This window comes from Pocillopora damicornis, chromosome 14, assembly GCF_964200805.1.
Source record: "Pocillopora damicornis chromosome 14, jaPocDami1.2, whole genome shotgun sequence".
Taxonomy (NCBI): Eukaryota; Metazoa; Cnidaria; class Anthozoa; order Scleractinia; family Pocilloporidae; genus Pocillopora; species Pocillopora damicornis.
The window spans coordinates 15923049-15937278 of record NC_142683.1 but is presented as its reverse complement, the minus strand read 5'-3'; the positions used below and the strand labels follow the sequence as shown (position 1 = coordinate 15937278).

At 37.8% G+C, this 14230-nt stretch overlaps 1 protein-coding gene across 1 annotated transcript in view; it reads right to left on the bottom strand.

Moving 5' to 3' along the window:
* LOC149034685 (uncharacterized) overlaps positions 1-14230 on the bottom strand; it is a 340415-nt gene that overhangs the window by 92939 nt on the left and 233246 nt on the right. The window lies entirely within an intron of this gene.

Below are 14230 nucleotides of genomic sequence, written 5' to 3'. Positions count from 1 at the left end.
AGGTAGTGCGCGTGCGTTTGCATTTTAAAGTCACTTCAGCACAAAATAATGACCCGATTGGCGAGAATACAGGCTAAACACCTAACAGCGCTGGTGCTTTTTGTGTTTTGGCGTTTGCTCGCTAAAAAGCCCGAGAAAAAGTTTTCACTGTCTATTAAATTATTGATTGTTTTTATTTCTCGGGTTCTTCTTTAAAACCGGAACTCGGTTCTTAGCGACTTGTTCAAGTACTGCTCTTATTTAAGAATGATTATTTAACTCAGATCGAGATGCCACTATATTTTTCGACTATATCAACTCTAGGCACCCTAACATCAAGTTCACTGTGGAAAAGCAGGTTAATCACAAATTACCCTTTTTAGATGTCCTGATTGACAACCATGACCCCAGTTCCTCTCTAACTAGGATTTACCGCAAGAAAACTTTCACTGGGTTACTAACTAATTATTTCAGCTTCACCTCGTACTCTTACAAAGTGGGTCTCATTAAGACACTCGTTGATAGGGCTTACAAGATTAATAGCACCTGGTTAGGGTTTCACGAGGACATTAACAAGCTTACTGATATTCTAAAAAAGAATCTTTTCCCTGCTCATTTAATTAATCGAGAAGATTATAAACCGTTTCATCACTGGGACTCAAAACAATCATCATCCCCGAGGTTCCCCTCTTACCACTTCACCTACGTTCTACTTTAAGCTACCCTACATAGGCCACTTTTCTGCTATCACTCAAAAAAAGATCCGCCATTTATGAAGCGCTATTGCAATGACTTGGATATCAAACTGGTTTTCTCTTCCTTCAAAATCGGTAATTTGTTTGGTGTGAAAGACCCTGTATCTGACGGGCTCCGTTCACGGGTGGTCTATACGTATTCGCTGGTGTAATGCCTGTTACGTCGGTGAAACCTGCCGGAATTTTTCCACACGTGTTAGAGAGTACTTAGTAAGTGACAAGGCCTCTCACATTTTCAGGCATTTGAAAGATTCTCCGCACTGTCGCGCTCTGTGTTCAGCAGATAACTTCCATGTTTTAGATCACGCCTCCACCGGTTTTCAGCTTAAGATAAAAGAGGCTATTCGTATTCAAAGAGAACAACCATCTTTGAATCAACAATTACACCATGTAAATCTAAAACTATCTTTTTAATTCTCACACTTGCATGCTTTACCTCTCTTCTTGTTGTCACTATTCATCTTAATTAGCATTGTTCTACTTATTATATAATTCAACTTTCAACGCTTTGTACAGTAATTAACTGAAGATGACAAAAGTTTCTGTCGAAACATGTTTTACAAACTCAAAAGTTTTGTCGCTTTCTTTAAATTCTTGACTTGCCTGCTAATATCAAGACCCTTTAAAACACTTAGCGTTTAAACACTTTCTTTCCTATGACGCTCTTAATACGCTCAATGAGCAGTCAAAATTCTCTTAAAATGCATTTTTGTTCGTGTGACCGCGGAATGTCTCTGATTCTTGAAGCCGATGTTGCCGTAGCAACTGAGACTTCTATTTCGATTCTGTTATTTCGCGACGCAAAACAACCCATGGCATTTACAGTTTGACTGTTAAACCTAAAATGAAGATGTGTAGACACTGGCTGAACAGATTAATGAATCCAGCTGCTTTCCCTTAAGAAAGCTGTCATACGCTTTGATGATGGGTGGTGTATCAAAACTCTGACGTTATCTGTGCAAAACGTTTGTCTTTATATCGACCAACATCTTGACTCGTTGTTCACACTAACTGAAAAGGGAAAAATTCCGAATTTCTGCTTGAAAAAACTGCCGTTTGGTCGAGAAAGAGCAGATATGCCCTGTCTCCACCAAAAGCCTTGATATTAAACTTAGTGATTCGTGCATGAGTGAAAATTGGAAAATTGTTTAACATTTTGACAGACAAGAACATACTGGCAACAACTCAACACTTCAGCTATAAATTTGCATTTTGAATATGGTAATTGTGTCTTTGTACTACCAGTTAAGCTTCCAGGTAAGTTGTTCCCCTGACATGTCTCGAGCCTAAAACTGTTGCCGAACAGTCTTCCTCGGCGATTGGGCCTCTAGGCATCTAACCTTTCTCTATAGTGTTGGTACATGGCATTTGATGATGAGGGATTATGAAATGTTGTTACTATTATTAATTTGCAGATATCGTTGGACTAACTATCAGCGATATTGATGGGGAACCGCTAATTTTCAAGCACAATTAAAGTTCTATAAGTATAGACAATGTGCAGTTATACGCCATATTTGTGTAATTAAAAGAATTCATTTCGCGAACTTTCCTTCGTTCTTCAAACCACTAATTTTCTAATATTTATGCGGTACTTTTATAATTTATTCATTACAATTTCGTGCAAATGTAAAACGTAGATTAAAGCTGGCTCAATCTGTCCTCATGGGACATCCGGTGAAAACGTGTGAATCATTACATTGGTGCAGAGGAATTATTTTTCTTTAGTTATTCCGACATCCCTCAACGCACAAATTCAGGCGAATTTACTCATTCTATAAGTCGCGAAGTCGGAAATTAAGAGCGTCCCACCTACCAGAAAAAATTGATCCGTGGAACATTTGCGCTAAAATGTCCGAAAAATTAATAATACCTGTACAAGACAAAGGGATTTTTGATAATATCTTTGCTTCGACTAGTCAAATGATGATATGAGCCCTTGATGTGACATAATTATAAATGACGTCATAAACTTGGGCTCCAGGCCTCTGCAGTGATCATGATGCTGACGAATAATACAATGAACTTATGTCTGTAACGTGAAAATTTTATATTTTGGGATTTTAAATTACGCTTTGGCATTATTTCATGTCTTGTGTGAGCAAATTGTTTTGGTTTGAGTCGATGAAATTATCTGCTGAGAACTTCTATTTACGATTTCTTGTTCAACCCGACAGAAAACAAACGAAGGAAGGAAACCGTGGAGAACAATTCTCAAACTAAATCTTCACGCCACTCAATGATGTTTTACAATGTAAAAGGGAAGAAGAGCTCAAAAGAAACTTAGGAAAGAAAGCAGGCCAGGGACACGCTCCAGAGGTTCAAAAATGGTGAGGATCTGAGCGGTAATTATAAACGACAACATAAAACATTAAATCTAAACTACCATAACTTACAACTTAGTTCTTTTTTATTTATTCAGCACAACGCTTAAAAGGAGAATTGAGAGGTATGTATCTTTGCATCATAAAGAGAGTGGCTTTCTATTCTCGAAACCCCCACGGATTACTGCTGCTGGAGTCTGTGCAAGGTCAGTCCAACTAACCTGAGGTCGGTATATACTCATTGCACACCTCATGAGGAAATGATGGGACAGGGAGGGAAAATAAGGGCGTTGGCTAAATATATCAAGTTCAATTCAGTTATTTTTAGATTGAAGCGGGAAGCATTGTGGTTTCCTAATTTAGTTTCTTTATTGCCAAAGTCTAAGATTAAAAGAGCTAATCTCCTCGCTGTTTGCCAATACATCAATTGTATTCACTGGCGACTGCGGCTTACTGAGAGAGGCTGAATGTTTTTCGACACGAATGCGATGCGTGACATGTGCAAGTAAAAAACAAACATGACAACCGTTCAAGACTGAAAACTATGAATAACACTGTCCCATTATTTTCTGTTGACGTCTCTAATGCACGTAAATCTAATAAAAGGACTGTTAAAGGGCTGTGAAAGAGATTGGACAAGTTGTTGGTAAGATAAGATCGTAGCTACTCTGAGTCACTATGACTTGAGGTGGCAAAAGTCATCTGTTTGTGCTTATGTCATTACTTTAATAGAAAAGATTCTTCCATAGTTGAAAGGTTGAAAATATATCGATGAAAAGCAAAAAAATTGTTTTCTGAATGCGAAATCCTTCGTACGCTTTAATCTTTAGTTCAGTTTATATGTCCTATATTTGTACGGGTACTTCAAGGAATGGCGTCAAAATCCACGGTGGTCCCTCTCCTTCATCCTGGCCCTGCTACTCCCCCTCAGTGGCCTGCAGGCGGAAGTGACCGGTATAGTTGAGACGAATGTCCTTGATAATCAGCTGCAAACAGGATAAGTGGAGATGCCCACTCTTGTAGGTGCGGTAAAGGACAACTGCAGTGGTGTCGTTGATGTTACACTCGAGGAAGGTGAACAGTAACAAAAACCATGTCCAGGGAAGGTGAAGAAATTAGTAAACACAAGATCGCTAAGGTGTTTCGCGATCGTGGTAGCCAGACGAGGTTGCGTTCACAATCTATCTCTGGGGACGCAGAGAGTTTGAATTCACATTTCCAATTCCAAGTGAGTTGAAAACGCGCGCAAATGTTTTAAGCTAATTTTACAAAGTTATTGTTCATTAAACTGAGCTACGCTGACAGTCTCTTCAGTTCATAGGAGAAAGCAATTTAAAACTTTAGCATGGAGGCTACGCGTACTCTTTTCTAGGAACTAGGGAAGGAGCGCCAAGGAAGACCTTTTAGTTGATTGATGTATGTCTTCATTAAACATTTTTTGTGACTCACGTCATGTTAATTAATGTTCACCTCTCCTTTTCAGATTTTCGTTATCCACGCATATACACCCGTCAAAGGATTCTTTACAAAATAATTTTATCTGGTAGAGTATCTCTATCTAATCCGAAGAGCTAATGATAATTCTATCACTTCAAGAGACTTTAACCCTTTAACTCCCAAGATCTGATTGTTAATTCTCCTCTCTCGCTGCTACACATTTCCTTTCAAATTGGTTACGAGAATATGGTGTTAGATCATAATAATAACTTCTATCTGATAAGTTTGGGTATTCTCATTACCTGTTTGCAAAATACTGTATAGTTATAATAGGGAGAAGTTACATGTTCATCACTTCTGGAAGTTAAAGGGTTTAAAGTTATTTAATTAAGGCAAACACAAGGTAACTGTTAGATAATCCTTAAGTAGTACATGTAATGTTATTCATATGTTATGCATGTAATGTTTCACTATCGTCAATTTGCTTAAAGGTGAATAAACGCATTGAAATCAAAATTGATTTCCTTCAGGCTCTGCTCACTGAACTACAAGTCTGCTGTCAGATGACTAACGTGGACGCTATTTTAGTCCCTTAAATTTCTCATTTTTCAATATATGCGTCAGCAACTGAAATTAGATTCATGAAACAAGGAACGCATTTTCTAACAAAAATCTTGGCTATAACTGGTGTCAGCCACAAAAGTAGAACCGACGATTACTGGTTACTCTAAGTTTCGGTCATTGCTAACGTAGTACTCGTGGTCATAAGCATCATACTATGCAGAACCTTGCAAAAGTTTCACCAAAACTGCAGAGACCTAAAGATTTTGGCCTAAACGCACAACATCTGAGTTATATCAAGGTGAGAAAAATAAATTTTTATTTCAATCCAGCCTTTTGAATTTTTTCATCCCTTTTGGCGCAATTTTCGATCGAGTGTCGAAAATAATTCGAGATTTGCTTCGCCACGCTCTGTGATTGGTCCAGAAAACTCTCGTTCCTTTCACGACCAATCAAATACAACGCTAAACCCAATCACGACTTGTACCCTCACGTGTTCCCGCGATTTTTGCAAATTGCTTGTTTTTTCTTTGAATTCATATTGGTTCTTTGAGATAATTTCCTCTCCTCTGATTGGCCGATGTAATTACTTCGGCTTTGATTTCATTACACTCCATTACTTTTGGTAATTCTATTGCTTTCTCTCTATGCGAACGACAGAGAGAATGGCTTTAACGAATTGTAAATAGCCTGTTCCTCGTCCGGTCAGAAATGCACATGGCACAATATTCGTGTTTTCGTGTCTCAAGGGAAATTGTTTGTTAATTCTTTTGTTTCTCCTTAACATCTAGACGGGTTTAAATCCTGATAATCCAACTCCATTTCATTTTTATTACTAAGATTGCTTGCTCTAGATCTCTTTATGTTACATACCTGTTTAAACGCAACTAATTCAGTGTTTCAAATAATAAAAGGTAAGGTTGATTCAAAGGATACTCCTAACCTAACCTGAACTGATTAACAAGGATCTTTACGTTCAACATTCATTTAAATATATCATAAATCAATGAAAGATATGTATATTTTCGTCGTAAACAGAAATGAAAAGAAGTATATCGACAGTTTCGCTGTTTTCAGTGATTCAGACAACGACTCAAATGAGAAGTTGTTCAATCAATTGATTTATGCATACGGTATTTCATTTTCGTCAAACGCTTAAACGTTAATTCATATGATCAAATTTCTTTCAACAAAGAACACAAATCAAGAAGAAAACGGCTTTGTATGGAACATGAACTCGATAGACTGGAAAAAATGTAAAATAATAAAAATAAAGTATAGCTAACCAGATCGTATGAAAGTGAGAGAATAATGTTATGTGAAGCGCTCGAGAAGTATTTTAGTAATGTTAAGGTATGTGTACACGAAGTATGCTGAGTTTTTGGGATATTTCTACTCCAAGTGCAGTCTACTAAGTATATTTTGGTTGCTTTTGGCCTCGCACCAGCTGCAGACATTGTAATTAACAACGTATGAATAAATGGGTTTAGTTTCTAAGGGAAATTGTGGTGCTGCGTCGGTGAGGGGTACAACAAGACAATTTGGTTTTATAATCCAACTACACAAGGTAGAGTTCAAATAACGCGAAAATATGTATACAGCGCATGTGTACAGTTGGTTATTGTGTACTGTAAAAAAACCTGTTTAACCGGTCGGCTGCGCAAGCTGCGCTTCTATATCCACTTTGCTTTTCCCGCCTTATGAGAAATGAACAGAAAGACTTAGCGGAAAAAAAAAAGCAGTTGGATCATAAATAACCTAGTAGACTATTCACTGGTGTGTAGTATTCCCTAGTATTTTCACTCCTTGTTTGAATTTGACGAGCCTGTGGAGGAAGTCAAAATAAGGCACAACTTATAAAAATACTCAGGTATGTCACCGCCAGATAAAGAAAATCCGAAAAAATCCGAAAAAATCCGAAAAAATCACCATGAATCTTACTTCGCGAGATGATCATCTCGCAGCTGGAGCTTGGGCTGCTTGTGGTGTGAGTTCAGATAAATTAAGTTTTTTTCTTTCTCTCAAGGTAAAGTAACGCGATATTTTCGTCCGTTTGAAAGTCATGCTCTTTTTCTGTTACAAAAATGAAAACATTAGGTACACAAAGTGTCCCATCTCAACCCACCTATGCTACGCATACCTATGTTCTTATGAATGATGTCATGGATCAGGGGGCTGTGTACAAAGAATGACATTAACCAGAAATCTTGGGCTCATCTGATAAGTGTGGTGGTTTGTGGTCTTCGCGAGAGCCTCGCTGATTAAGGTCGAGATTTATTGGGACATGAAAGTTTCGCATTTCATTTTTTGTATTATTTTTAAGTCAAACGTGTTTTTAAGGCTCCTTTACGCACAACGAACGCGCCTAACAACTCACGTTCCATCACGTACCATAAAAACAACGTCCAAAGTCCATTAGAACATACCCAATCATTGCACTACATAAACATTAGGCAATTTTCCACGTGCTTGAATTGTATTCCATCAACCAAATTCGCATCCACGTGCGCCCGTGTATTATTCACTATTTATGACGCATTTCCTCGGGAAAGTTCACAATGTGTCATTAACTTTTGGTTTTCCAGAGAATGTCACGCAATGGTAAAAACATCGTTATGGTCGTGAAACAAAAAGTGAGTCATTTGAATCCTGTCGCGGTCAAGTGTACATCTTTGGTGGCAGCAAGAAATTTTTAACGCTCGCCATCCCCAGCTCGAAGCGTTGCTTCTAAGTTATAGCGAGCTAAATTTCAGAGGAATAAAATCAAATACTCCTACGTCGTGAGACCACCAGGAAAAGAGTACCCTCTCGACACCGTTCGTGTTATAAGTCACCTTCTGAAGAACTCATCAAAATATCTTCGGTCTTGGAAAATTTTACAAGTTTAACAGGTTCTTAAGGACGAATTCAACGCTCCGTCGTTGACGAAACGTCGTTTTAAGGTAAGGTCTGAAATAATTACTGAAACAAAGTGGTTTGTTTCACCCACTCGCAGTGTTCCATCAGTAACATTACCAGTTTGTATTAACAAAGAAAAACTTTTTACGTTCTAAAATATAGAGAAATCCGGTATGAGGCGTGGGGTCTTGGTTTCATATAGGTCTTTCAGCAAAGTGAGCCGGCAGCAACACACTAGGCCATATAATCACAGACAAGAGCAAGTTATGAAAATGTTATCGATCTAAAGTGCTGTGTCCCTGCTTACTCTATTTTTTTAGAAGAATATTTAGTGAGAACCGAGACAACTGAGTGTTACGAGATAATCTGAAGCCTTTTTCCTTTTTATTTTGATTATAAACTACCGTCTACGTGTTACATCCTGTTCGCATTATAGAAATTGAAAGAGGAAGCAGTTGTCATAAACACATGTTTCGAGGGGAAGATGTAAAACGCTCCTTGCTTATTAAATGATACAAAACTTGACAGGTATTTTCAGTCAGAGAAAAATTTAAGGCGACAAATCAAAATACGAATTCTTTGACACATTATTTGACTTCTTCTGAAAAAATGTAGGTTATATTAAGAACAGAGCGTAACTGAATATTTATCAGCACACCTTTGGAAAATGAAAATAAGCTGAAATCTAGCTCGCACATACATTCTGGAATAAATGATCGTCTTCTTTGCTCTTTTTTTTTGTCCTACATAAATTAACGAGTAAACCACATGCTCCTCGTTCTTTTTCGTTATAACTCGAGTCGAAAATTTTACGAAAATTTGAAATGAGATTGCCTAATTGCGTTTGTTTGTTCCACATAAAGTCATGAGTACACCACGTGCTACCTGTTCGAGTTTTTCATTGAAAGCATTTTGGATGGCGAATATTTATCTATTTGTTTAGTTTGAAATGACAAAAGGATGTAGTCTGATATGAAAGAAAGAAAACATTACCATTAATCCAAGTCATTTCGTTAGTGCCATACCTCCTGACTGTGGTGTACTCAAAGTTCTACGGAGCATGCCCGAAGGTGTTAGGTTGCAAAAACAACATGGCGCGATCGGTAAGATGTAAAGATCGTGTAGATTATAATGCATTAAATAATCTTTCCTCAGCGAATTTTGAAACAGCTTCTAAAGGAAAAAGAAAATATAAACCCGGGTAAAATTGTATCAAGTGGAAAGACTTGTCAGCAAGCGGAAATCGTCGGACAAAGTTTCGCACATTATCATGATAATTGTGCAGAGTTGCAAACAGTGGACTGCTGATTTTATGACCAGCGTATTTGCGTGTGCACTATAATAAATCAGATTTAAATTACACACCTTAATATGCCTGGCTAAATTTCCAAAGTAGCTACCAAAACAATGAAAAAAAGAGTGCCGATACGGCGAGCGTTTTCTACATTTTTCGCCTTGTTGTGACACATCCTTAGTGAAAATCTTTGAAGGATCTTTAACGATCCTACAAGATCTTTATCAGAACCTTTGAAGATCTTCAAAGCTCTTGTTCAGATCTTCAAGGATCTTTCATTTTCTTGCCAAGATCTTCAAGGATGTTTCGTTTTCTTGCCAGGATCTTCAAGGATCGTCAAAATTTTTTTAAAAAGACCTTTAAGGATCTTTCATTTTCCTGTCAAGATCCTTGATGATCTTGTCCGGATCTCCAAAGATTTTGACAAGAAATTTAAAGATCCTTTAAAGATATTTGAAAACTCTTTGAGGATCTTCCAAATTCTTGTTAAGATCTTTGAGGATCTCTCATTTTCTTGCCAAGATCTTCAAGGATCTTTTACTTTCCTGCCATCCTGCCTGAAAATTTTGAAGATCCGTAAAGATCTTGGCAAGAAAATTAAAAATCTTGGAAAATAAAAAAATAAAGAAAATAAAAGACCCCTGAAGATCTTGGCAAGAAAATCAAAGATCTTTGAAGATCTTGGCAAGGAAAAGAAAGATCCTTGAAGATTTTGAACATTTATTTTTTATCCCACACATTTCTTTATAATTGTTTCTTGGCCAAGGCCTGGAGAGGTCAAGTATGATCGATACCTCAGATTTCTGGTAATGGAAGACTACCTTGTCGTCTCAAATAGAGTGAATTAATACTTAGAAACGAAATTACCATCACAAAAGCAAGTAGAGGGAGGCAGTTGGGAGGGGGATTTTTGGGATATGTATATTTCTTTTTCTTTTGCTTCCCTGACCTAGTCTACTGATTACAAATTTTATTTCGCCAATTAAATTCCATTTTGCCAAATGAGACTTCGCTCCATCACGTGTCGTTTCCTTGAAAACAACCTGCATTTAATCACGTATTCTAGCCGCAATATCCAAACCCACTGGAAAAAATTCACACTAAATGCTACTGATAGTGAACTTTTAACGCAATTCTCCCGCGTTCTGACTTTTTCTACGAATAAACTCGGCTTTTAACTGCCTTGGACTTAATCCAATCATGTGTTTATTCCTTGTAAACAACCTGCATTTTATAAGGTATTTCACACACAGTGGGCAAAGGCCAGATAGCAACGACTAATCAAGGAGCTCCCTCTCAAATATTATCATTTTCTCTCGTGAAATGTATCTTCATTTGGTCGAGATCGCAGTATATCTGTGGTTAGAGTCTATTGGAGATGCAACTGAGTTTCAGTTTGCTTTTCGTAGTAAGATTACATGGAATTGTATTTTTCAGGCATCTAACTGTAGACGAATAATTTTAATTTTCTCTCTGTTGGAGGAACAGCAGTAAGCGTGGTCTCTTTCGCAACTATTATTTGGTGTCATCACGCTACGCGCTCTCTCTCCGTCGGGGAATAGATGGCGTTGTGTGACGAGACCAAACAACTGCTGCGAAGGAGAAAACAGTAAGCGTGGCACCAATCCATTTTATTTTTGCTGAGAAGTATTTAGACAATAGAGAAAATAGACCACAAGATACCTGTGTGAGTTCAGCCAAATTGTCTTTTTTCTCTCTCTCTTAAGGTGAAGTAATGCAATATTTTCGATCTTCTATAAAGTTATGCTCTTTTTCTGTTACGAAAATGAAAACATTAGGTACACAAAGTGTCCCATCTCATCCCACCCGGTCAAAAAAAATAACTCTTGCATGCTACGCATGCCTATGTTTTTACTTGCAAGCCAGAAAATTCACAATACTCTAGATTAGTGTGAGTGACATTAGTGCATGACCATTACCTTGCTTTCTTGAGCTGTACTGGGAAATATTGGCACTATGACATTTCTACACTGCCGTAACCTTGAGCCAATATTCCCTAATAAAGACTCGAGCTCCAATGGTTAGTAAGAAGTTCGTATTTACACTGGATATGCATCTCAGGCTATTTTGAATTCCAGAACAATTGATTTCCTTGTTACTCTACATTTCTTGAAATTTTTTGTAGGTGGAGACAGCCAGCAAGGATTTTATGATATTTGAAAAACAACCAGTCTAGATTATCAGGATAATGAAAGTTAGCATCAAAGACAAATCATTTCTGTGCACAAAACAATGTAAACATGAAATAATTGCAAAAACAATTAGTTTAATATACATATACTGGTAAACCACAAACATCAGCACCTGTACCAAATTGAAATCAATATCAACATACATCAGCATGTACTAGTGTATATATTTCATTGTTTTTCCTGTCTAACTAACAGCCAGCTGCCCAAATATGGATGTCGGTTCAACTGGAGGAAATTGAATAAAAAACTTACATATTTTGTAAGTTTTGATCAGTAATCCCTATTTAAAAATCAGATAAGAGAATTTACTTTGGTTTTGTATAAGTTGTTTCTTATGAGATAGGACTCAGCATAAACTCTCTCCTCTTGTGGAGACATGGTGGCCTTATGATTAGTGAGGTGGAGTCAGGGTCAAGAGATCTGCATTTCTAACCTGGCCAGGTCATGTGTTTTGTTTTTGTGCAAAATAATTTACTCTCGCAGTACCCCTCTCCACCCAGGAGTATAAATGGGTACCAGAAATTACTCAGGGGAGCCTGATGAAATGGCAGGAGGAAAGGGGGGGGGGGTTACCATGGGGCGGACTGTCATCATGTCTAGGGAGGAGTAATAATACCTAGTCGCTTCATGTGAGGAATCCAGGATTATAAGCTAAGGGCCTGGATAGGCCACTCTTAAATACAGACTTTACCTTACTACCTACTACAGCCTCTGATTTAAATAACTTCTATTGCTGCTGTTACAAATTATATGAACTTCCAACATACACATGATGATTTTTGCCCAATTTATCTCAGTCAATTAGGACTGTCTTTTGTAAATCTTGAAATTTTAAAAAATCCAGACAGAGGCGGAGTTTCAAAAAAAGTTTCAAAAATCCAGACAGAGGCAGAGTTTTCTATATTATAGTAGGCTTCCTGCCATCTGACGAGACGCGTAATTAAGCACACAGTGGTAAAGGGCCCTTCCGTAGTAGCTACAAGAAGCTGACAAAACTTTTTCTCTCCACCGAAAATCACATCAAAATTTGTCCTTGCTAAATTTCAAGTGTGCTGCACGTATCAGCTCCCCCCGGGAACCCCTATGTATAAGAGGGTGAGGATGCGCGCCGGGAATTTCGAAAACGACCCCTATAAAATTATAAAAGGTACCTGAGTCTTATCCGTGTGGGAGTGGCAAGAACTGACATCTACCTCTATAAAGTGCCAATTTAAACACAAAAAAATTTAATCTCAAAAATAAGAACTTCTTTATCGATGTGCTCTAGAGGCTCAAGTTAGATCATTAAAATCGTCCTAGTGCCTATTAAATGCTTATTTCAGGTATTTGATTGAGCGAAAAACACCCTAAAAGGTACCAGCTAAGTCTCTGGCTGTCCACTAAAGTTTGAGACACCGTAAAAGGTACCAGATCACTGATTTTGACCCCTGAAAGGTACGACAGGCATCCTCACCCATTTTCGATCGCCTCCTCCCCCACCTCCCCCACCAACCCTGTCAGCACCTAAAAACAAAAGATGTGATTTGCAAATTACGAGCCGTCAGTCTCACCTCGTAAAATTCACGTAAACTGGTTATTTACTAATAAAAACTTTAGGCACTGATCTGTCAGATTTTTTTTATGCGGAAAAAAATCTGTCCTGCTTCAGGCAGGACGGCTGTACTTTTTTTTGTTTTGTTCGTCTTGACATAATTTGGTAGGGATTAAAATAACTGTACGTCTGCATTTGTGAAACAGACTATACAAGTCCAGAACTCGATGTGTGCACTTCTAGTGTAGTAAGTATTCTTTTGTAACATGGCGAAAGATCTTGCGATGTCTACTGTTCAAGCCTTTTTCTCTTTTCAAAGAGGCATCAGAATTATTTTCATGTCAAATTTGCAGTAAACTGCTTGCGTGTCATCCTTTGTTTTCAAGGTGTCCGATCAGGTATGACTGAGAATGGCACCTCACTTTGATAGGAATCCTTTTGTTGTTGCTTCTTACTTCCTGGAATTATCACTTGAAATTCGCTCGGTAATGTAAAAAAAAAACAACAACAACAACGCGAGCATGGGCTTAATGTAAGAAAACAAATCGTGCAATTGGCAAAATACCCCCCCCCCCCACCCCCCATCAAAAATCTAATGGTCTGTCAATAAGGTACCTTTTACATTATTCCAAAATGGGTTTCATCCCGGAATGAAATGAATTTCATACCGCGTTTACATGCAAGATAGTTTAGATTATAAAAACAAGTAGTAAAAACAAGTATTTACGTCCCTTTCCTATGCTTCTCTCGCTCCTAAAAAGGATTCATACAGATATGAGTGTCGAACCGCGTTTACTTTATACAGGTACAAAAGGTCGTCCAAAATAAGTGTTTCGTTCTGGAATGAAAACCTCAATAAACTCATTCAGAAATGACTCGTTTCGAATAATTTTACTCTGGTATCATGTGGCAACCGGGATGAACTCTTTCTTGAACAAAACTCATTTCGATATCGTGTAAAAGGCCCCTAAGAGTTTTTATTCCCAGAGCATCATGCTTTGCTTTCCTGCCAGAACACTATAAATTTCAATTGCGTTGAAGCAACAGCCCGCTTTGAACTGCTACGCTGCCACTGAAACAACGATTAGTGACCACAAAAGTAACATATTGTAATATTGTCAATTCAACATAAACAAAAATCTTCATACAGGGTAAATATTCATTTGTGTTGGTGCAATTATTGCGTGACTAGCTTCTCACATAACTGGGATAGGGGAAAACACAACGTAAATACCCAA